We start from the raw sequence: 23,540 nt of genomic DNA on the forward strand, positions 1-23,540 counted from the left end.
AGACTCTGAGTGTTGGCCACACTCTGGATTCTGGGTGGAGGTCCCTCGGCCCTGAGCTTAAGCTCGACCTTCCAGGCATACTGGAATGGCAACTCTGCTCCCTCAGACTTGGATGGTCTCATTCTCCTAGTCCATCTGAGTGGCAACCCTCTCCCCTCAGCCCCGGCAGGCCCTGTCCTTCTATACTTTGGGCATGGCAGCCCTGCCTCCTCAACTTTGGGCAGCGGATACAAACCCATCCACTGGCACTCATGAAAGGTAGCCCCACACTGAGGAACTGAGTTGGTGAAGATCTGACTCTTGAAATCTAGGAGGCTGTGGCTCCACCCTTTAAAACCCCAGAGGCCATGGCTCCACCATGTGAGACCCCAGAGGTCATGGCCCACCTTTTGAGACTGAGGCAGCTCTGCTTCCTGTGTTCCTTGTCTCTTCAGTTTCTGCTTCCTGGTTCCTTGGCCTCTTGGCCCCTCGGATCTCACCGACTGTGTCTGCCCTGCTGGGGCAAGTCTTCCAAAGCTCTGTAGCTCCACCAATAAGTGCCTGGAGGCACCCTACTCTGCTAGTAAACTTTGGCCAGAAGGCACTCAGTTCTCTTGCTCCATGAGTTGGCAGCCTACCTCCACTGACAAGTGCTCAGAGGCAACCTACTCCACCAGGAAGCCTCTTGTGCAAAGGCACTCAGCAATCTTGCTCAGAGGGTCGGCTGTCTCACACTGGTGTCCTCATTCTGCTGCTGCTGTTTCTCTGCTGCTGCTTCTCACCGTCTGTGTCATCTCCAGTGTAACAGCTCTCCTCACTTCCTTCTGAGTCCTCACCAAAATTGTCTTTGATGTCCATAATTCCACTAAACAGTCTCTTCAAGGCAATCTAGGCTTTTCCTGTTAGGCACTTTAAAACCCTCCCAGCCTCTATCCATTCAAAATCGCCTCCACATTTTAGGTATTTATTAGAGCAGCACCCCACTGTCTTGGTACCAATTTCTGTCTTAGTTATCTAGTGCTGTTATAATAGAAATACCACAATGGATGGCTTTAACAAACAGAAGTTTATTCTCTTACAGTCTGGGAGGCTAGAAGTCCAAATTTGGGGTGTACTAGATAACTAAGACACCTCCTGTCCAAAAGTTTATAACTAATAAGGAACCCTGGAGTAACATTTCCTGGGTTCATATTCTGAGTTCATTACTTGGTAACTGTGTGGTCTTTAGCAAATGCTTTATCTCCCCCAGGAGCCCTGGTGGTGCAGTGGTTAAAAGCACTCAGCTGCTAACCAAAAAGTCAGCAGTTTGACCCACCAGCTGTTCCAAGGGAGAAAGATGTGGCAGTCAGCTTCTGTAAAAATTACAGCCTTTGAAACCCTATGGGTTTCTGAGTCAGAATCAACTTGATGGCAGTAGGTTTTGGCATCTCTCCCCATCTCAGTATATAATCCATATAATGGGAGTAATATATAATGCATATCTCACAGTTTTTTGTGAATATTAAATGGATGATACAAGCAAAGGGCTTAAAAAAGAGCAGGGCAGATAGAGCTCAGTAAGTGCAAATTATGATAATTGTTGAAAGAATAACTTTTCAGTGTAACAAAAAGACTATTTTAATATTGAAATAGGATATTTTGTACCTGTTCCTTGTCTCTGAAATTCCTGTGATAGTAGATGCAAGGAAATTATCTTTCTGAGTTAAACAAAACAAAACAAAACACAGACAAACTCTTTGCTGTGGAGTTGATTCCCACTCATGGTGACCTCATGTGTGTCAGAGTAGAACTGAACTCCACAGGGCGTTCAGTGGCTGTAATCTTACAGAAGTAGAACACCAGGCCTTTCTTCCACAGTTCCACTGGTTGACTTTAAACCACCAACCTTTCAGTTAGTAGATGAGCTCAAATCAATTGTGCCACTCAGACAGCTGCGTTAAATAAAGTTGTTTATTTGATATAAAATCCCCAATAGTAACCATAAGAACAGATATAATTCTCATTAGCATTGTTATTATAACTACCTATAACCCCATTGCCATCAAGTTGATTCTAGTTCATAGCGATCCTCTGCGGCAGAGTAGAACTACCCCATAGGGTTTCCAAGGAGCCACGGGTGGAATTGTACTGCTGGTATTTTGGATACCAGCCATAGCTCTACACCACTGTGCCACCAGGGCTCCCACAACTACCCATAGTAGGGAAAATTTGGTTGGAACAGAGGGCCTGTACGTAAGTAATGTATAAGATTGTTGTTGTTGTGAGGCACCATCTAGTCAGTTCTGACTCATAGCAACCCTATGTACAACAAAACGAAACATTGCCAAATCCTGCTCCATCTTCACAATTATTATTAATGCTTGAGACCATTGCTGCAGCCATTGTGTCAATCCATATCTTTGAGGGTCTTCCTCTTTTTCAATGACATTCTACATTATCAAGCATGATGTCCTTCTCCAGGGACTGGTCCCTCCTGATAACATGTCCTAAGTATGTGAGATGAAGTCTTGCCATCCTTGCTTCTAAGAAGCATTCTGGTTAAACTTCTTACAGACAGATTTGTTCGTTCTTCTGGCAGTCCATGGTATATTCAATCCTCTTCACCAACACCAGAATTCAAAGGCATCAATTCTTCTTCACTGTTCTTTATTCATTGTCCAGCTTTTGCATGCATATGAGGTGACTGAAGATACTGTGGCTTGGATCAGGTGCACCTTAGTCCTTAAAGTGACATCTTTGCCTTTTAACACTTTAAAGAGATCTTTTGTATCAGATTTGCCCAATGCAATGCACGGTTTGATTTCTTGACTGCCACTTCCATGGGCATTGACAGTGGACCAAATTAAAATGAAATCCTTGAGTACTTCAATCTTTTCTCTGTTTATCATGATGTTGCCTATTGGTCCAGTTGTGAGGATTTTTGTTTTCTTTATGTTAAAGTGTAATTCTACTGAAGACTTTAGTCTTTGATTTTCATCAGTAAGTGCTTCAAGTCCTCTTCACTTTCAGCAAGCAAAGTTGCATCTTCTGCACATTGTAGGTTGTTAATGAGTCTTCCTCCAATCCTGATGCCATGTTCTTCTTCACAGAGTCCAGCTTCTCGGATTATTTGCTCAGCATACAGATTGAATAAATTTAGTGAAAGGATACAACCCTGATGCACACCTTTCCTCATTTTAAACCAAGCAGTATCCCATTGTTCTGTTCAAATGACTTCCTCTTGGTCTATGCACAGGTTCTGCACGAGCACAATTAAGAATTCTGGAATTCTCATTCTTCATAATGTCATCCGTAATTTGTTATGATCCAGACAGTTGAATGCCTTTGCATAGTCAATAAAACACAGGTAAACATCCTTCTAGTATTCTCCGCTTTCAGCCAAGATTCATCTGACATCAGCAATGATATACATATTCCACATCCTCTTCTGAACCTGGCTTGAATTTCTGGCAGTTCCCTGTTGATGTACTTCTGCCACAGCTTCTGAATGATCTTCAGCAACATTTTACTTATATGTGATATTGATATTGTTCGATAACGTCTGCATTCTGTTGGATCACCTTTCTTTGGAATGGGCACAAATATGGATCTCTTCCAGTCAGTTGGCCAGGTAGCTGTATTCCAAATTTCTTTCCATAGACGAGTAAGCACCTCCAACACTGCATGTATTTGTTGAAACAGCTCAATTGGTATTCCATCAATTCCTGAAGCCTTGTTTTTCACCAACACCTTTGGTGCGGCTTGGACCTCTTCCTTCAGTACCATAGGTTGCTGATCATAAAGTATCTCCTGAAATGATTGAATATAGACGAATTCTTTTTAGTATGGTAACTCTGTGTATTTCTTCCCTCTTCTTTTGATGCTTCCTACATCGTTTAGTATTTTCCCTGTAGAATCATCAATATTGCAACTCAAGGCTTGAATTTTTTTTCTTCAGCTCTTTCAGCTCCACAAATGTCGTGTGTGTTCTTCCCTTTTGATTTTCTAACTCCAGCTCTTTGCACATGTCATTATAATACTTAATTTTTTCTTCTTGGGCTGCTCTTTGAAATCTTCTGTTCCGGCACAGTGGTTAAGAGCTACGGTTGCTGACCAAAATGTCAGCAGTTCAACTCCACCGGCTGCTCCTTGGAAACCCTATGGGGCAGTTCTACTCTGTCCCATAGGGTCACTATGAGTCGCACTCGACAGCAAAGGGTTTTTTCTGTTTTTCCTTCTTCTTTGTTTCCAGTTTTCGCATTCCAATCACCAGTAATTATCAATGTATCTTGATTGCATGTTTGATCAATTTCAGACTGCAAAAGTTGGTAAAACCTTCAATTTCCTCATCTTGGCATTGGTGGTTGGTGTGTAAATTTGAATAGTGGTCATATTAACTGATCTTCCTTGTAGGCGTATGGGTATTATCCTATCACTGACGGCTTTGTACTTCAAGATAGATCTTGCAATGTTTTTTTTCCACGATGAATGCAACACCATTTCTCTTCAATTTGTCATTCTCAGCATAGTAGACCATAAGGTTGTCCAATTCAAAATGGCCAATACCTGTCTATTTTAGCTCACCAACGCCTAGGATATTGATGTTTATACATTCCATTTCATTTTTATACATATATATTTATATATAATTATATATTTTATAAAATTAATTATCATTTAATCTAAAAATTTGTGTGGTTGTTTTTTTCCCCCTCCATTTAAAATCATTAGAAGTCTCCCTTAACTCTACCAATGGCTTATACTGCTAAGTTTTTCTGGACAGACACAAATAATTGAAGGAAATGCTTGAGAAGAATTGCACCGTCATTGATCCTGTATTGCATGGTACAGTAGCATGCAGGAACAGAAATTACAAGGGCAATCGAAACATAATTACAGTTGTGTAATAGTGGAGAGAATCTGTCCTTTCTAAGGACAGAAGTTTGAGATTTCAGTACTTAGTATATCAAAATTGAAAACAAGGAGCAGTCAGTCCAACTTAGGCCAGATTCAAATGTGAAAGTGGACTCAGGATTTGGGGACAAACTGGAACAGAAAAAGATACCCTCCCCACAAACACACACACACAAATCAAAATCAGATGGAAAAAACTTCTGCAAACTTGGATAAAGGTGTTATATTTAATAATATATTTATTATATTTATGAAGGATTGTAGGTTACCAATCACACAAACTCTAAATTATAGAGCATCAGTACAGGATTTGTAAATATATTCCTCTATAGATACCTAGTTGTGTATAGTGATCCCTATTCCATGATATAAGTTTAGATGTTCTCTTCCAAAACTATGCTGTACTGTAAAGATCTCCTGTTTTCTTAAGAAGTATGAGGACCAGTCAATTCCAATGGTCCTGAAACAGTTGATATGATAATGAGGTTTCACATAAGTCATTTCTGCATAGGGAACTGGCCACTAACTCAGAAAAGGATACCTGAAGAAGCATTTTCTCTGGCATTGGTAAGTCAGCCAGTCCTTATGTATGACTAAAACATTACTCTCTCAGCACGCTCTGCTTTCTCTAATAGCCCCTCATTATCTGATTTGTCTCATACTCCTTGGGTTGCCAGCCATGTCTCAAGTGGAGCTTTAATCGTGTGGAAAAAACACAGTTATGGGTCCATTGGCCCTCTCAGTTTCTTAGGCTCTTTTCTTCTCAAACTGTGACTCCAATGGTGAGAAAAAATGCAAAAAAATCTTCTTTACACTACACAAGAAATTACAATATTTAACCATTTCCTTTTTTCTCAGCCATTACAAGCTGTTTTGTCTTTAAAAATGAGAATAAACATTCTTCTCAAATGTCAGCTTATTAACTAGTGCTGAATAGATATAAGAAGATAGAGTCTCATTATAGTAACCATGGTAACAGATGGGGGGAGGATTTCTTTCTCTGTCCTTGTAAGCTATGCATTTAGGGAAACCACTTAAACCCTCTTTAATTACACCCTATGGACTTAAAAGGGTTAATGATGCTTTTCAAAGGTGTTTAGTTTCTATTCATGAAGTAGCTGAGTCAAGGAGACTAGAACACACCCAGGACTCCAGGCTTAGTGGTTACACAGAGAACAGAAAAGAAAGGCATTTTAGAATTTGACTATAACTGAGTGAGGATGTGGATGGAAGTCCTGGGAAAGGTATCGTTATTCCGAAATCAGTCATCTGATTTTTGATCAATCCACAGTTACATCCATATGATTACTCACAACATATATTATATTTTCTCTTCCTTTACTTTTCAGCAACAATTTCAGTGAGTCTTTTTATTCGTCTTCATGGAGCTGATACATAGGCAAACTTAAAGCTGCCTCGTGCTAGGGTATAAAATTGTCACATTGCATATTCCCATGTTCCATTTTCCTCATGGCTGAGTAATGACCCGAATGTTGGCTCACCACAACCCCTCAACCCATCTCACTTAACCCTTTCTCCCAGTTGACCAGCTGACCCATTTTTGGTATCGTGTAGTGAGCAAGATTATAGGCTGTGTGAGAAGCTGCTTGAGTCTGAATCCTGACTCCAACACTTACTGGGTCTTTGACCATCACAAGTAATTTCACCTCCTCAAGCCTCATCTGTGAAAGGGAATAATAATACTACCTACCTCAAAAGACCTGTGAAGATTAAATGAGTCATTGCATTGCAGATTAAGTGCTCAGAATGATGACTGACCCAAAGTAAACAGTAATGCTGTTGTTAATATTCTCTCTTTCTCTCTTAAAGAGAATGGACCCAATCAGAACAGCAAATTCACATTCTCATGTAGCACAATGCAAAAAGAAAAGAAGACAGAATGCAAAACTAGTTCTCTGATTCCACTACTTCATATGCAAGACTAAAATAGTTTAGTCTTTATATAAATGATGATCAAGTAACTAGATGTTGTTGAGTACTTGAGATCAGGTATGAGAAGATACTCAATAAAATCACCTCTGTCCTGGGGAAGTTCATGTAGCACAGACGAGCTCATTATGGACTTCATGTGCAGTATTGAGCAACAGTTCATTAAGGACAAGGAGGTAGGGTAGCATGTTCCATAAAATATTGCATTATACTATTGTTTCAGCTAGTTTGCATGTACTCCTAAAATATGAGCCCTAACCAAATTCTTATGATAAAAATATAATGTAATGTCTTTCCCAACTCAAATCTTTAATAAGATTACCTCCCAGGAAATATCATAGCTCAGATATAAGTTTGGAAAAATACTATTACTTATAGGTGTTTAAGGCAAGAGACTTTGTTCCTTTAAATTCACTCATAATACTACTGTTAAAATGAATACTTTTTCATTTGGGAAAAATGGGATTTGGGATATGTTGACAATCTACTTTAGCTTTTAATCCCATAGATTACAAAAACAAAGCAAATTTTATGAGCAGTTTATATTCACTATTATTCATTCTAATGTAATTTATTTGAACAAAATACGCTTAAAATTGTTCTTTAAATTACATAATATTACACTGTCTGGTATACGGAATCTGATATGTATAGTAACTCAATAAATATAGATTTAAAAGAAAAAGGGATGGCTTAAAATAGATTTTCCCTATTAAGCAACCTCGATTTTATATAGTATCAATATGCTCATCCTATTCAAATATTTATCTTTGACTAATAAAAACACATATAGATCAAAAGAAGAAAACCAAAACCAAACCCACTGCTGTGAGTTAATTCAGACTCATAGCAATGCTGTAGGGCAGAGAAGAACTGCCCCATAGGGTTTCAAAGTCTGTAAATCTTTACAGAAGCAGACTGCCATATCTTTCTCTCATAGAGCAGCTGGTGGGTTCCAACTGCCAACCTTTCGGTTAGCAGCTGAATGCTTAACCACTGCGCCACCAGGGCTCCTTCAAGAAGAAAAGTATCTAAAAAAAGGCAGAATTTCCATCAGCTAGTATTATTTTCTAACTCGTATTTCCTTATCTTCAATCAACTAAGGCTTCGTCCTTTTTTTTTCAATGGTGCTTTAGGTCAAAGTTTATAGCTCAAGTTAATTTCTCATATGAAAATTTATACACGTATTGTTATGTGACATTAGTTGCAATCCCTATAATGTGTCAGCACACTCCCCCTTTCAACCTTGGGTTTCTTGTGTCCATTCAATCAGTTTCTGTCCCTTCCTGCCTTCTCATCCTGCCTCCAGACAGGAGCCGCCCATTTGGTTTCGTGTAACTGATTGAACTAAGAAGCACACTCTTCAGGAATAATATTTTATGTTTTATAGTCCCATCTAATCTTTGTCTGAAGAATGGGCTTCAGGAATGGTTTTAGCTCTGGGTTAACAGAGCGTCCGGGGACCATGTCTTCAGGGGTTCTTCTAGTCTCAGTCAGACCATTAAATCTGGTCTTTTTATGTGAATTTGAGTTTCGCTACACACTTTTTTCCCAATCCATCAGGGACTCTCTGTTGCGTTCCCTGTCAGGGCAGTCATTGATGGTTGCCAGGCACCATCTGGTTCTTCCGGTCTCAGGCTGAGTGAGTCTCTGGTTTATGTGACCCTTTTGTCTCTTGGGCTAATATTTTCCTTGTGTCTTTGGTGTTCTTCATTCTCCTTTGCTCCAAGTGGGTTGGGAATCAATTGATGCATCTTAGATGGCCGCTCCCAAGCTTTTAAGACCCCAGACGCCACTCACCAAAGTGGGATGCAGAACATTTTCTTAACAAACTTTGTTACACCAATTGACCTAGATGTCCCCTGAAACCATGGTCCCAGACCCCAGCCGCTGCTACTCTGTCCCTCAAAGTGTTTAGTTGTGTTCAGGAAACTTTTTAGCTTTTGCTTTAGCCCAGTTCTGAGTTCCCCTGTATTGTGTGTTGTCTTCCCTTCACCTAAGATGATAAAAATGTGGAATACTTCACAAATTTGCGTGTCATCCTTGCGCAGGGGCCATGCTAATCTTCTCTGTATCTTTCCAATTTTAGTATATGTGCTGCCGAAGTGAGCACGGCTTTGTCTTATTTATTGTGAAGTTACCAGTGATGCCATCTTTCCCTATGGAATAAACTAGGTTTTTTTAAAATAATTTAGAATGCTTCAAAATAAAAAGCACGCTGGAGAGCTACTTTTTCAATAATTGCTTTGTTGAGGTGACTGTCACCTTCCCTGGTGTTACTGATGCAGTTGTCACTGCCATCTTTGTCATCATCATCATCACTGCCATTACCATTCTTATCTACTATTTGCAGGGCTTTGATAAAGAACCTTAAAATATCCATTAGGAAGAATGAGATTTTGCTCTCAGTTATTCACATTCTACAGCAATTATTCCCATACATTGCTTCCATATACTTCTCTTCCATTCTTACTGAAATCATCTTAATTCATAGCCTACAATGGAGGCTGTTGGTTGCTACTCAGTTTCTCTCTCCCCTCCCCTTTTTTTTCCTCTAACAGAAAGTGGATATTATGTTCAGATACCCATCACCCCACATCCCACCATCACCATCAAAGCCTACAAGACTCAGGGGAAATTGAACCCTTCTTTAGTTCCCGGGGTGGATTCTGATTAATACGAGGCCAAGCAGCACATGGTATTCCCCTAGTAATTGCTATTACTCCAGGGATGAGAAAGCAACATTATTTGGCCTATTCAGACTAAAATTAGTACATATTGGGTGGAGGGGGGGCAGGTTTCTCCCTGTCTCTACTGGATGAGAACTAGGAAGTGATTTTCCTTAATTGCTGCTGGCAGCAACCTGATGACCATGAGGAGAAAGGAATTAGGATGTAGATGTAGCTGTGGATAGCCGAGCAGAGATATGGAAGAACTGGCTCTCAGAAAATGTTATTGAGCCACTGATCCAACCAATTTTGGATGCAACCAAGCTTCCTCTTCACTGACCTTTCTCTTATCTAAGATAACAAATTTATTTATTGCTTAACCAGTTGGAGTTGGGATTTCTCCTACGTAGTTTCAAATGCAGTCTTAAATATGCCAACCATTATTATACTATATTCAGACTATTTCAACTACCTTCTCTTTCTTTTATATCTCTAGTGTTACCTCCCCAGCCTCTAATAATCTATCTTGACTTCAATTCTCAAGCTGCACTACTTCAACAAGCATTACATTTTTTCAGAGGATACTCCAAACAAAGATACGTAATAGCCTAAAACCTATGAGATAAAATCCAAGAAACCTACGCTGGAAAACAAGACTTGTTATAGATTGGGGGTAATAGTGAGATCTTAAGAAATACCAACAGAGAAGAAGAAAAATAAACATTATGATGTCTGAAAAGAAAAGCTGAAAATAAATATATTCATGCTTTCTCTAGCTTTTCTAGCATAGAGTATACTTAGGTGCAAGGAATCTGTACCAGCTATTTAAAGAAATTTTCATAATGTGGACATATCTATTATTTCACTCTTTGGGCAGGGTATAATTTGCTAGTTTCTCTGATTACATGCTTGCCAAACAAACTTTTAATAGATGATGTAGATTCTTGAGTGTCTGAAGAAAAAGGAAGAATCCAATGAAAATGACTCACTCAAGGTAAAAATGATAAAACTGAATTCTGAACTTGCAGGGGAATGTAAAACACTTTGGAGAAAGATGACCCACCCAATTTGAGCTACGTTTCCAAAACATAGGCTTTAATATACTTTTAATATGCTTTACCTTTTTTTTTTTTAATTTTTACTCTTTTTTATTGTGGTAAAATATATATAACAAAATATTTGTCTTTTCAACTATTTTCACGTGTACAATTCAGTGACATTAGTTACATTTACCATGTTGTGCAACCATCACCACTGTTTCCATTTTTTTAATCAATCTTAATAGAAACTCAGCGTCCCTTAACTCCTCCACTCTCTCCTTCCACCACTAATAAACTTCAGTCTCTACGCATTTGCCTATTCTACATATTTCATATAAAACCAAAACCAAACCTACTGCCATCGATTCCGACTCATAGCAACCCTATAGGACGGAGTAGAACTGCCTCATAGGGTTTCCAAGGAGCGGCTAGTGGATTCAAACTGCCGACTTTTTGGTTAAGGTGGAATCATACAATATTTGCCCTTTGTGTCTGACTTATTTCACTCAGCATAATGTTTTCAAGCTTCCATGTTGTAGCAACATGCTCTACTTTTAATTTGTTAGAGTCACCAAAAGTCAAACAACAAATTAAACCAGATAGTGGTTACAGTGGCACAGACGGTAAGCTGTCATCCAGAAACTGATGCTCTCTCTCTTTCCAAAATGTGGAGCTGTTGACTAAGGGGCAAATTCCCAGGAAGAGACAATATTTTCTAGTCCTCTTTGCATCCAGATGTGGCCAAGGATCTAGGTGTCATTACTGCAATATAACAGAAATGATGTATGTCATCACTGAGCTGGAGGTTTTAAAAAGCAGGTGTTCCTTTGCTTCATCTGATCAAAGTCAGAGATTTTAGGCCCTAAAGGATGAGGATACACAGAGGAAAGAAGCCTCAATCCCTGAACCACCACATGGGGAAAAGCTGCCTGATAACTAGGAATGTATGCATTGTACTCTTGTTTAAGCAAGAAATAAACTTCTATTGTGTTGATTTACTGAAATTTTTAGCAGCTAGTGTTACAATAAAAATTCAGAAATTGGTACCACAGTACAGTACCGCCTTAATAAAAATCTAAAGTATGATTGTCTTAGTGATAAGGTGGTGGGCAGCTGGGAAATTGTTATCGGGGTTGGAAAGATTTGAGGTCAAAAACATTTGATAAAAAATGTCACTTGCACAACCTTCCAAAGAAAAGCAAACGCTTATTGAGCCTATGAATTTAAGGAAAGAAGTTAGAAAGTATAATATTAGTTTTATTAGTTACACTAAAAATGGCTTTGAGCAGCAAAAGCTAATTAAGAATTTTCAGTTAAACAAAAAATTTAGCCTTAAGACAATAAAAGGTGTTTGCTTTCAGCAGAAGCATTATTTCAGAAGGCTTCAGAACAGCCAGCAGTAAGTTGAAAAAGAAAGCCAAGAGGGTGAGGTGCAAACAAATGAATTCGGCTTGATAATTATATAAAGATATAATTTTGAGTATGGTTACTAGTATACGGTGGAATTGCCTCACTCTTATGGGCGAATCATCACTGTGTGCCTCTCAGTCTTCCATTTTATAAATGCGAATTTTTTTTTTGTTGCTGTCTTCTTTATTTATTTTTTTTTAAATTGTCTCTGCTCCATCATATTATATATGTTGAGATGGCAGCAAAGTACAGAAATTTTGTCTTTTGGTTCATAGATTGCTGTACAATGAGCCACAAAGGACATGATAGTAGAAGTGCACATCACCTGAAGATCCTACACGTTGACCTAAATGTAGCATATTCTGTATATTGGAGGAAGAATACATATCAATATTTGGTAGCTAGAAGAGAAGATTCTGACTGAAATGGAGAAGCTTTCATTGAAAATACTTTTCCTATTTCTGTAGAATGACGTTGTCATGAGGAAGCAGCTGCCTAGCCAGGAGCTACACTTCCTTGATCCACTTTGCACACAGCTGTAGTCATATGTCTAAGAGTCTCTGGGTGGTGCAAATGATTGCCTCGCTCGCTGCTAACAGGAAGGTTGGTGGTTTGAGTCCACGCAGAGGTATCTCAGAAGAAAGGCCTGATGATTTATTTCCAAAAAAATCAGCCATTGAAAACCCCAAGGAGCATAGTTTTACTCTGACACATATAGGGTCATCATTAGTTGGAATTGACTTGACAGCAACTGTTTTTTTTTTTTTTTTGGTTTAGTGGTCATCTGTCTTGTCCTGGGCAAGAGAATATGAGTGCAAGTAATATGTTTCAGTTTTAGGGTGAGGTTTTTAAGAAGTAGGTTTGCATTCTCCACTCCCCTCCACCCCTTCTACTAGTTGAGAACAGGGTATTTTGAGACTTTATGAAATTCTGGAGCCACAAAGTGGAAAAAACAAAACAAAATGAAAATTAAAAAAAAAAAAAAAAACCAAAAAAACCTTGATCCCTGGATAACCCACGGAAGAAAGCAGTCCTCCAACCTATAGCACCTCATTAGAATCATATATAAGTGTGAAATACAGCTGTATTGTGTCATGATTTTGGAATTTATAAAACTCCCATTATCCTAAAAATACAGTTGTTATAAGATTATTCTATTGATATTTATTCAAAGGTTAGTGTGTACTTTGTAACAATTATACTTTTCTTATGTAGACTATTTAATTAATAAATGCATTTGTAAAACACATTTGAAATGTCTTTAACAAATTTAAATACATAAAAAATAATTTGAAGAACAAAATAGGAAATGTTGTATTTGTAAAAAAAAAGGTTGTATTAGTTACTACATATTTCCTTTAGCAATATATTGCAAAATGAATGTAGGGAATGATAATAAGTTATCAATTTAGAGGTCTATGATCACTATACATTAGGAGTCCTGGTAGTGCAGTAGGTTAAACAATTGGCTGCTACTGAAAGGTCCGCAGTTCAAACCCACCAGCCACTCTGTGGGAGAAAAGACATGGCTATCTTCTCCCATAAAGATTACAGTCTTGGAAATGGGGCAGTTCTACTGTGTCCTATATGGTTGCTATGAGTTGGAATCGACTCGCTGGCAATGTTCTGTTTTGTTTTGTTTTTAATTTTGGTCATTGTAGAGTTCCAAAGTCCAAGATTGAGTTTACGAGGTTAATCCATTAGTTAGGTCACACGCATAATCAAATTAATCAGGTTCTCAATTCTAAATTCAGTTTTGGGAACTAGACCAAAGGCTTCTAGAAGATAAGAATACTTTTTGTTGCTGTGTTTTAATCAAATTTTTGGCCAAACTAAACCTGACTTAAACCAGGAAATAAATAATAGGAATTTACTAAATACTTTGGTTGTTGATGATGTTATCATTACTGTATTTAATCATTATGAAAACAATGACAAAAATTGTTTTTATTTTTTCAAAAAGCATTAAATTATTTTAGGATGCTCTTGAAAACTTTTCTTTCTGTAGTTAATTGTTTACATCTAGTACTTACTAACACAGTTATATCACTAAAACTCAATGCTTTCCTTTTCCTTTTGCATGATAAAAAAAAAAAAAAAAAGAAAGGAAAAGAAGAAGAAAGAAAATCCTGACTAAAAACCTCTTGACAATGAAAAACATCCGCCTTGACCCTAAAGCCAGGCCAATTTCTCCCAAGTCAAACCACAAAGAGTCTAGCTCAAAGGAAAAATATCAATTTTGGTTCAATATCCTGCAAAGCTCAGCCGTCAAGCAGAACAAAGTATAACTCAGCATAAGAACGGATTTTTTTTTTAACCTTTCGTTGTTGTTGTTGTTGTTGTTGAATATAATTATATGCCCTATGGTAAAATCCTGAATTTATGTTGTGTTCTAAAGAGTGGTAATGCATTAGGGGACAATGTCAAGAATTTATTTTATTGTTTTTAATTTTTGTTCTTCCCTTTGTGGTGTTTACAAACCAAGATTCTCCCAGTTTTTTGAAAACAGCATTTTGTGTCTGACCCATTATTTACCTCAGAAATTTCACATAAATCAGTGTTTCATATTTTATTGGTTATTCAGAATATGTGTGTATGTGTTGGTAAACTAACTATATCTTACTGTAATATTTGCTACTTGATGCACAATTGTGATACATAAGAGTTATATAGATACTTTAAAAAGCAGTAGCCACTGGCTCATTTCTACTTCTTGTTGTCATAGAAATCCATATAAGAAACAAATAGAAATAATTTTAAAATACTTGCAAATACAATTTTTTCTTCTAATAACAGTGCAGATTCTTCTAGTATGCAAGCTATTCTCTGGCAGAAAGTAAGAAAGCTTTTATATCATTTGAGAATCATTTTATAAATGAAACAATAATTTACTTAATATTACCCTTAAAAAAAAAAACCCCGCTGCTGTTGAGTCGATTCCAACTCATAGTGACCCTACAGGACAGAGTAGAACTGCCCCGTATGTTTTCCAAGGAGCAGCTGGTGAATTTGAACTGCTGACCTTTTGGTTAGCAGCGAAGCCCTTAACCACTGTGTGACCAGGGATCCAATATTACCCTAGTGAATTAGAAATACTCACACCACTTCTAAAAGTATTGAAGAATGTGACTGAATAAAAATTACCACCAGATTCTTAATTTATGTCTTTAAAGATAAAAGTAAGGACACTAGGGGTATTATCCAGAATTCCCCCATTCCAGTCTCTTCTCAATATTATATAAAATGTTACTGAAAAAACAAACAAAACAAGAAAAGAAGGACAAAAAACCCAAAGCTTGTCATTTGCCTTGAAAAGAGATAAAAATGTTTTTCAGAAGGAGCTTAAAGGACCTTAGCTAAAAGAAATCAAAGAGATATCCTAGAAAAGGAAATGAGGAATTGAAAGAAAACATTTGTCTATAATCTAAACAGGCTTAGCTAAGTGAAAAGAAACCCCTCAGTGCCTGAGAAGAGTAAAGGGAAGATCAAGAACTGCATGTGAGAAAGGAATATTATGGAACAGTGGTTACAGTAGCTGTTATTGGTTCATTTCCTCCCTCATCCATTTTTTCCTTCCAAATTACCTCAGGTCCAATGTTATTCCCTTGGTTTTCTGTCCTCCATATGCTAATGGTAAAAGTCATCTAATACAACACGGTTGTCTCATTTCCCTACCCAGTGTTGGTTTTAGGTGGGAATATACCCTAGTTCTGATCAAGAAGACATGAGGGAATGTTTGCTTTGGGAGTTCTTCTACACTCAAGGAAGAAACAGTGCTATTTTGTTTTGTTTTTTTCACTGTATAGTGTGTTTCTAGATGGGATCCTTGGAACTTCAGATGCTATTTTATGACCACGGGGAGGTTAGCTTCAAAAGAATACATTATAGATCACATCACAAAACAAAGAGGTGGAAGGAACCCAGGTCCTTAATAATATTGTTGAACCACTAAAGTATCCAAGAGTGGGATTATCCTAAATCTAGATTTTTAAGTGAGATAGTAAATTGTTTCATGGTTTAAACTACATACAGTAGTTTTTAACTGTTACTTTATCTACTTAAGTGAATAGCATTTATCAGAGTTGGAATTCAGAGAAGAAATCTCTTTAGTAGGGAGTTGTTGGAAGGTGAGAAGAAATAGAGTATAACTAGTAGAAATAGAATGTGTGAATTCAGTAATTTAGAGATAAAATTAACAGGTAATAAAAGCTTGTAGAATGAAAGGGAAAGAGAGCACAACAAAGAAAGCAAGTAGAAATGTGGGATATTTTGCATTATTTTGACTTTAAGAACAGGAATTGAGAACTCAGTGGGAGTTGAACCATTCTGAATTAAGTCTCCAGTAAAGGTTGTACACATAAATCATGCCAAATTGTCCTGCCCTATTCCCAGTCTAATCACAATGTAATAGAAAAAATTATTTATAACTGAAGGAGACATTAATGAAAAGTAATGCCATACTCAAAACTCCAATTGAGGAAAGACCTGGAGAAAAAATTGGAAAGAAGTGGAATCATGCAAAAAAAAGAAAAAAAAACAAGTAATGAGAAGAACTTAAGTCATAGATAAAAAAAGCTAATATGGATGTACAAATTTGAGAGAATCTTTGAACTATTGACTTTGTTCAAAATCAGTGCAGACAAGAAAAAAACATAGTTGAATATCCATGTGGTCTTGCCTATTCCCATCAGTAACTCCTGAAAAGGAACTTTGGATTGGAAAGTGGCAGGATTTCACATTCTTGTGGCCCTTAGTAAACACGCTTACATCAATAGGTACCCACAGCTTAGATATTTCTCCATGAACCTAACTACCACCCAAGAATATCAGACTCATTTTTAGAAGGTATCCCGTTGCTGTCGAGTCCATTCTAACTCATAGTGACCTTATAGGACAGAGTAGAACTGCCCCATAGGGTTTCTAAGGAGTGGCTGGTGGATTCAAACTGCTGATCTTTTGGTTAGCAGCCAATTGCTTAATCACTGCACCACCAGGGCTCCTTCAGAGAAAGTAGTAGAGTAAAATAGAAAATTAGGATAAATAGGAAAATATTTAGATATTTAGACAGATTATGGGATACTGGTGGCAAAGTGGTTAAGATCTCGGCTGCTAATCAAAAGGTCGGCAGATCGAATCCATCAGCTGCTCCTTGGAAAACCTATGGAGCAGTCCTACTGTGTTCTATAGGGTCACTCTGAGTTGGAATGGACTCAGTGGCAAGGTTTTTTTTTTTTTTTTTATATATAGCTAGATAGAGCAGTTCTACTCTGTAACACATGAGATTGCCGTAACTCAGAATCAACTCAAGGGCACAAGACAAGAACAACATAAATAGATGAAAAGATAGAACTATAAATAATTTTATGATACCAACTTGAATCTGTAGCTATAGATAAAAACATATTGGCAAAATTTTTGGAATAATCAATGCAGATTTAGAAGTCTGGGAACATTGTCATTGTAGTGCATAAATCACCCATTGACTATAAGTAGAAGTCAGTAAATCTCATCCTTTGCACTTTCCCTCGTACACGGGTGCAGGTGAATGCAGAGGCTTGAGAACTGCTGCCATATGCAGGGCCTACATTCACAATTTGCAATCTATCAAAATGTGAATAAGAATGTCAAAGGATTAAAGGCAGTTATGAATTGCAGATAAGCACACTACTCTCCAAGACTGATATCTGTAGGAGGAGAAAATTGTGCATGAGGGCATCATCTTTAGATGCTTCCCCTTCTCTGTAAATCCATAGCAATTTGGGCACCTTCTCCAATCCTAAACTCAACAGAGAGTAGTTGCAGGGGGGTGCACAATTTCTAAATTTAATTTGCCTGCAAGGTAGTCTGAGGGATTTACCAGCTAAAGGTCTGTAACAATTCCACATATATTCCATTGTAAGTGAATTAGTGAGTGTAGGCTCCAACTTGGAACCTGGGCTGGTCTGGGAACCACCTAAACAGAAGTGAGAAACCTGATATGTCTACCCTGGGGATCACAAAACTCCCTTCATGAGCATAGGCAAGTTTGCTTCATTTCTAACTTCCCACATTGACACAGCATCTCAGAGTAGAATTTCATTTGCTCCCTGATGGCTATTAACTTTGATGCCATCTTTAATTTCTCAACCATGATTAGTTTCACAAACAGTGGGAATCCAAGAGAGTAATGGGAAAGACTCTGTTACTATTAAACAACATCAATCACTGCTGTGTGGATTCAACCTCTGAGATTTGAGCTTCACTCCCCTGTCTCTTGGCAGATGGTCTGCTTTGTAGACAACAAAGACAATACACTGCTCCCTCATTACTGACATGGGGTCATGGGTTCACAAATAAATCCTACTGACCACTCTGACATTCACTCTCTGGAAGTCAATGACTCCTATATAAACAAAAAAAAAACTATACATGCTACTTGGAAAATATTTAATTTCTTAGCGAGGGAGAGTTCCCTTCTCCCTCAATTTAGACATCTCCCCTAACTCTTGAATTTGAGTTCCATACATGGTATGTCAAGTCTCCAAAAATACGTTTCGCAATTTTCAACTCCAACTTCAGTACCCAACTATCTTTTGAAATTTTACTCTGTCTTCCTAACAATTAACACGCATAAGATTACTTGTTTCCCTCCCTTTCAATATCATTGCAACAATCTCACGCTCATGGTGAAATGCACTCTTGTCTCAAATCTAATGTAATGATTTTAATTTAACTGGCAGCTGAGGACCACACCTTAAAACCAAAATTATAGACTAGCTCTACTCCTGCCCTCAGTTACAACCCTTATTAGACCCAGATTACACCTGATTAATATTGAAGCAATGTCATTTGCAAAAATATAGTTCAGCAGAGAAAAGTAATTATGGAGGAATTTTGTTCTTTACTCTTATCTATTGAAAGATCTTGAAAGTAATCCAAATACATCATGCACACATTAATTATTAAAATAGGTTTCTTCTCTACCTTCTTCCTCATACCCATAAGTATTTGGTACTTTTCACTTACAATACCTTACATACACTTCACCTTTATTCCGACAATGTGCAGTATTTTTTCTCATTTTGATTTTAAGGTTCTTCTTATTCATGAAACCAAATATTAACCATAAAAAGCCTGGCCCAAACTGCAAAAGCTTGCCAGAAGCTGTTCCATAGCAATGTAAATTTGTGTTATCCTGCTAGAAAAGTATAATTTTCAAAGCAATTGCTTCCTAATTTAAATCTGAAAAAGCCTTATGGCTGCAAGTGGGTGGAGGGCCAAATTATTAGCAGCCAGGCCAGAAGTAACCTGATATCAGTTGATCTCAGTAAAGGGGGAAAGGCAGGATTCAATCAATCATGTTAAGATTAGCCAATGGTTGATCCTCTATATTTATTTCTCCTCCTCTCTTTATAAGACCCATTGTACCTACATTCTCAGAGCCATTTGCTTTTTCTGGAATCAAAATGGCCTCCCTATATGAATATATAATAGAATATATAATAATATAGATATATATTAAAATATATATAATATAGATATATAATAAAATATATAATAATATAGATATTATTATATATATAATAAACATTATGTTCAAGTTCTAGTGAGTTTTGATTATTTTTAGCATCCCCCTCTTTCTTGTTCCTTTATTATGTAATAAAGTTAGTCTATAAAAAACATTTGTAGGAAAGTTTGTAGTAGAAAAAGAATGAGGCTGGGAATGAAAAGATCATCTTTGATAGAGTGGGATATTGGTCTCATCACTCTATTCATAATGATATTACAAATATTGGAAATACTAGTAATTATTTTTGAGGCAACATGGAGAACAAGACTTCACATATTCTACAACTCAGAAAGTGTCAAAATGCTTTATATGTTTAACTTTATTTAACTCTTACAACAGTCCTGCAAGGGAAGACTATCATTATTCACATTTTACTACTCCTAATTTCTTTGACAAAAATGACAAAATATTGTTCTTTCATATAATGACATGGAGAAATAGGAAGCTTGAGAACATAAAATATGAAGAGAAAACAAAAGCACAAAGAGGTAGCCAAAGTCACAGATTAACTGGTAGAGCCAGGATTTGATCCAAGGAAGACTGACTTTAGAGTTAAACTCTTAACTATTAAATAAGCAGTGCCCTCATAACATACATTATGTTCTTATAACAATTCCTAACACATTGTTCAGAAATGCTGCTTTTGATGTTTCTTGAACTGGGTATTTCCATATTTTTCTAACTCTAATAACTCCCTAGAAGTAATTTTAGAAAAATTTCGAGGAAGCATTAGAAAGAAATGTTATTAAAATTTGAAAAATATAAGAAAGTCTCAAACAGCATCTCCAGAAAAATAGCTTGTACTACTGTTATAGATTGAATTGTATCCATCAAAAATGTGTGTCAACTTGGCTAAGCTATGATTCCCAGTATTGTAAGATTGTCTACCATTTTGTTATCTGATGTGATTTTCCTATGTGTTATACATCCTACCTCTATGAGATTAAGGAGGTGGTATTAGTGGCAGTTATGTTAATGAGGCAGGACTCAATCTACAAGATTAGGTTGTGTTTTAAGTCAATCTCTTTTGAGATGTAAAAGAAAGAAGCAGGTACAGAGACACAGGGACCTCATACCACCAAGAAACAAGAGCCAGGAGAATAGTGCATCCTTTGAACCCAAGGTCCCTAAGCTGAGAAGCTCCTCAACTCAGGAAGATTGATGACAAGGACCTTACCCCAGAACTGACAGAGAAAGAAAGCCTTCCCCTGGAGCCGGCACCCTGAATTCGGACTTTTAGCCTCCTAGACTGTGAGAGAATAAGTTTCTCTTTGTGAAAGCCATCCATCTGTGGTATTTCTGTTATAACAGCCCTAGATAACTAAGACAATTACTAATCAATGTCAATATACAGAAACCAAGAGAATGAACACACAAGGTTGGTAAACAATCTCTCTACTGGCAGATATGAAATTGTAGCCTGTGTCAAGTCATCCATATAGTCCATAGAAAATCAGTAATAAATTTTCAACCTACAGAAAACTAAAAGATAATAATGATAACACTGCAATGGTTCTTAGTGTTTTTAGATAAAAAGGGAATACGAGGTTGAAAAAAACGTGAAGTCAAAATTATGGTCAAGTAGAATATGGGTCAAGTAAAATGGGGCCCTGGTGGTGTAGTGGTTAAGAGCTTGGCTGCTAACCAAAAGGTTGGCAGTTCAAATCCACCAGCTGCTCCTTGGAAGCCCAATGGGGCAGTTATACTCTGTCCTATTTGGTAGCTATGAGTCAGAATCGACTCGATGGCAATGGGTTTGATTTGGTTTGAAAATATATATTTTTTAATGGAGCCTTTGGAGACATGAGGCAAATCTTCCTTCATTTTCATACCTGTTAAGGGCACATTCTAAGAGTCAGGATAGACTTTTAACATGTTTTTATGTGTTCTGAACTAAAGTTATAACAGACACAGCCAGAGATATTTCACCCTGTACAACTAGCAAAAGGTAGCAGAAATTTTACTAGGTGCAACATTTCCCCTTTATCAAGTTATATAAAGTTGTTTTAGCCTCAGCTATCCAAGTTACTCTAGGGCAGGCTCAAAAGTAGAAGTTAAAGAAAAAATCCATTGTTCCTTCCCTTGATGGCACCATATTAATCCCAGCCAAATTTCTGACATTAAAAAAATAAAAAACAATAGCATGTATTTGAAAATGCTCTATGACAAGCAGGCCTGTTTTTATAAAAGAGCAGAGATTTTCTTCCTCTGATTTCTACTATTTATGACTGAAAAACTGTGCTAGAGAAACAGTGCAAATTCAAACAAACAATTCCAAAGAACCTATTGTGACAAATGATACAGGACAAAATTACATTTAAACAGTTACTAGGCCCAAAGGAATCCAGCAGAGAATAAGTGCAAACAATGTGGGGGTTTTCTACTCCTAACTCCTTTTGACAAAAATGACAAAATATGGTTCTTTCATATAATGGCAAGGAGAAATAGGAAGCCTGAGAACGTAAAATATGTTGCTGTTCAGAAAGAGAGATCGTGCTCACATATTACATGTCAGATTGGCAGTTTTATTTGTAAAGGGTATCTGGATCTTTGTTCTTAAGAATGAAGAAGAGTGCCAGTGAAAGGGGAGAAAAGTAGGAGCTTCACCTCTCAACGTGTTTGACAGAGAGGACTGTCTAAAGGCTAATTTGAAATTCAGTTAGGAAATCTCGGCAAGAACATGCAAGCAAATATGTTTCTAAACAGGATGCCAAAAAGGATGCTGTTAGCACATATGTAAATTTCCAATTCTTTCTACCCTTATCCAACAGCCCAAACAAATCAGTTTCAATATAACTCCTTTTACTAGTGTCTTGTGAAGCATCACTGCAGTCAGATTGAGTCAAGTAACCATCTGCCGCAAATCCAAATAGAGCTGCATTCAAGAATGATATTACACAGCCTTCCTAGTAAAGTTTACGTGCAAGCTGTTCTTGTCAAAATCAGAACCATTGTGATGATGCATCTTAATATTCAATCAGACTTTAAGTAAAGAGTGACAAAAGTCCACATATGGATGACAGCTGTTTCTTCAGTAAATATTTTCCCATTTATTGAATGGAGGCTTATGGCAGTTTAGGATGTGTTCCATCAGACATTTCAGCCTGAACTGCCTGGGGATTACTAAAACAATAACAGGAATAAAATTCCAGTTTTGAAATCCTTGCAAATATTTACATCTTAAAAAATAACAGCCCTTCCAATTAAAGTGATACATTATATTATTAATATGAAAGCATCCTTGCCCCAAACTGACTGGTGAAAAATGAAATTTATAGGACTCTACACTTTTTTCCCCTCCACTTCTAATTACACTATATTGTTTACAGACTAAAAATATAACTCCTGTAATGTATATCCAATCATGAGAACAAAGTTGTATATATTTTCTGACTATATTTTAACAAACTGTGAAATATTAACAAATATTAATGAGGTTATTAGCTTTAAAAAGGTCAGATAAGGTCTCTTTTTAACCAATCAAGAGGCTTGCAAAAACGGTTAAAAATACCTGAAGATGCATTCTAATGAGGAATTCACTATCTCCATAATAATGTAGTGTTTAGATATAGATAGAGAAATAAAAGTTTAAAGTCTCAACTAATAAAGATATCCTTAATGATTTACTAAGTACCCTTGAACATATACTGTGCCCCTTTTATAAATCCTAGATGTTATGCGGGACAAATCTCTAGGTCCAATTAAGTAACATTTTTGAAGGCTGCTAATTACAATGTCTACTAATAAATATCATAAAGTTTCCTCTCTGCAGATTAAAACTATCTTGATGCTTTTCCCTGGTGACTACAAAGCAATTTGCGGGAATTTGGGGGCGTATGTGTTAGGTTAGGCCTGCAATGTTGATGTGTTCAGGAATTAGTATTACCCAGCTTCTGCATGGTAAGCTATATAGCTGTTTTGTTTTGTTTTTAATCCTTCAATACAGTTGTTATAATCAACAATATATATACATATATATTTTAATTTGAGTCTTCAGTCATTTTGTACAACTCTTACCAGACTCTGATTTTTTTTAATGGAAACTGTTTC

The 23,540-nt window shown here is 37.0% G+C and overlaps 1 protein-coding gene and 1 non-coding gene across 2 annotated transcripts in view; both read right to left on the reverse strand.

Moving 5' to 3' along the window:
• The window catches only part of LRP1B (LDL receptor related protein 1B), a 1,771,065-nt gene that overhangs the window by 1,070,650 nt on the left and 676,875 nt on the right, over positions 1-23,540 (reverse strand). The gene's annotated exons all lie outside the window — the stretch shown is intronic.
• Positions 8,829-8,935, reverse strand: LOC111820315 (U6 spliceosomal RNA). Its single transcript, XR_002823871.1, has one exon. It is a non-coding gene; the product is annotated as a U6 spliceosomal RNA (small nuclear RNA).

This window comes from Trichechus manatus, unplaced genomic scaffold (assembly GCF_000243295.1).
Source record: "Trichechus manatus latirostris isolate Lorelei unplaced genomic scaffold, TriManLat1.0 scaffold00033, whole genome shotgun sequence".
Taxonomy (NCBI): Eukaryota; Metazoa; Chordata; class Mammalia; order Sirenia; family Trichechidae; genus Trichechus; species Trichechus manatus.